This window comes from Tripterygium wilfordii, unplaced genomic scaffold, assembly GCF_013401445.1.
Source record: "Tripterygium wilfordii isolate XIE 37 unplaced genomic scaffold, ASM1340144v1 ctg237, whole genome shotgun sequence".
Taxonomy (NCBI): Eukaryota; Viridiplantae; Streptophyta; class Magnoliopsida; order Celastrales; family Celastraceae; genus Tripterygium; species Tripterygium wilfordii.
Genome location: NW_024056217.1, coordinates 12,501 through 15,000, shown reverse-complemented (window position 1 = coordinate 15,000; position 2,500 = coordinate 12,501).

The window sequence follows — 2,500 nt, the reverse complement described above, 5'->3', positions numbered from 1 at the left end:
ACAACAAAGCCAACCCAACAATCTCCAGAACAGGCCAGGGAACTTGCAGAGATAAGCACAGCTGCAGCCCCATACAGATGACAAGGATAACCAATCGTTGACCAACTTAAACCAGCAAGCAGAACACCCACAGGAGCCTGAGCCTAAGACCATCCCCAGTCCAAATCATCAACATATCCGGAACATAATCTTCCAGACTATACCAGAGACTGTAATGCAAGCAAGCAGCTCCAGAATCCAGCTCCAAAATTACTCAGAAATATCTACACCAGTGTAGAAAGGAGAAAAAACCCCTAAACCCCACTCTACAACTGAAAGACCCCATCCAGACCCACTTCCAGCACTAATCAAGCAAGAGAACCAATCCACCCAGGACTATCTAGCATCCAGTTAGGACACAGCTGCAGCATAAAGCCAGAATAGATGTGAGTCATAAACCCAGGATAGTCCAGAGTGGTCCCAGCCGAGGGCCAAATCAGAGCAGAAGCCCAAACCAGCAATCCTTATGAAATAAGAAATCAGGTCCATAAATAACCAAGCTACACCATTTCTTCTTCAAGCAGCAACCAAACAGTCTGAACTGGAGATAACACTCCATCCTGACCCAAGAAAGCCAGGACTAACAGAGACAGACAGATATCAACCTCCACCATTATAATTTAGAGTCTTTAACATAGAAGAAGAGACTGTGAAAAACATAATTTGAAATCATGCATTAGAGAGTCCACAGATAGGCTAGTACCTCAAAAGCCCTTCTGTTTCTCTCCTGCCAATCACAAATAAACACCAACCCTAGGGAAACTCTTCTCATTCTAGCATCAGGCCGTCTCCTTCCAGTTTTAGGCCTCTCATGGCACTATTCAGAGTGGACATATGCCTATTAATCCTTAACCAACACCTAATCCTTCTCCATAGAGTAGCTGTCACAGTTACAAGCAAAGAAAAGATGTCTATGAGACTCTTCTTCTGCCTACAAAAAGACAATAAGTATCAGTGGAATGAATTTGAGCCTCTGTCCCTAGTTCTAAAGCCTTGTCCCAAAACAGCCAGCCAAAGAACAAAACTGTATCTAGGCAGAGACCAATGCTCCCAAACCACTCTTTCCCAAGAGACTTTAACACCTTTGTGCCTAAAGAATTCAGATGCATTCAGCAAAAGAGCCAGAACCTTGTTGCCAACCCTGCATAATATTAGTGATTGTTTGATAAGAAGTCCACTCTCTTGCAGGCAAGCTGTCTTTAAGAGAGATATAGCCTTCCACATAGGAGAAGACGATCTCTGCCAATCTGCCTTCCCAGATAGATATATGAGCCAAATAGAAGTGATGAACCCATTGAATCCATAGAGAATCAGTTTTTAAGTGAATATTCCAGAGATGCTTGGCCAAGAAGCCATTGTTCCTGGCCTTTTAAATCAAACAAACCCAAACCTCCTTCATTCTTAGGCAGACAGACTGTCTCCAAGCACCAGAGCAGAATTCCCCTTCAAAACGTTGCCATTCCAAAGAAAGTTCCTGCAAATTCTAGTAATCTGCCTTAAAACTTGAGCTGGCATGGGAAATATGCTAAGCCAAAACTGCACAATTCCCTGCAAGACAGACTTAAAGGAGCTCAAGTCTCCCAGCAAAAGACAGATGCTTCCCATCCAACTCGAATGACTGAATCCAGCTTATGCAAAAGAGGAAAGAATTGGCTAGCAAGCAATCTATGAGGACTGAGAGGAACACCAAGATACTTGAAAGAAAAATACCCTCCATAAACCCAAGTGGTTTGGAGAATACCATGCTTAACTGCATTGCTTACCCCACCAAAGTAGATAAGATTTACTGGCATTTATCTCCAACCCAGATATCCTTCCAAACTCCAACAACTGCTGATAAAGAATCTGCACAGAAACCAAATCACACGAGAAAATAGAAGAACATCATCAGCAAAAGCAAGATGACATAGTCTGTGAACATCACACTTAGGGTGAAACTGAAGCCAGCGCAGATTAGAGGCTACAGCTAACATTCTAGAGAAGTATTGCCATGCAAGTGATAAATAAATAAGGACGATAAAGGGTCCCCTTGCCTAATTCCACTCTTGCCTTGAAAGAAGCCATACAAGTATTCCCATTAACTGACAACGAAGGAGGTGGATTCAAACACTTTCATAATTAAACTAACAAACCTAGCAGGAAAGCCAAGGGTCAATAGCAACTGCCTCAAAAAAACCCACTGAACAGAGTCAAAGGCCTTCCTGAAATCAATTTTTACCAAACATCTAGGAGAAGCCCTTTTCCTGCCATACTGCCTAAGTAGTTCTTGCACCAAATTAATGTTATCGTCATCTTCCTACCTCCCAGAAAAGCAGTTTTGGGCAGGACTAATAATACTCTGTAAAGCAGCAGCCAATCTGGTAGCCAGAATTTTAGAAATGACCTTGTATATGACATTACAACAAGAAATTGGCCTGAAATCAGCCACTGAGGTAACACTAGGCAATTATGAGATTAAAGC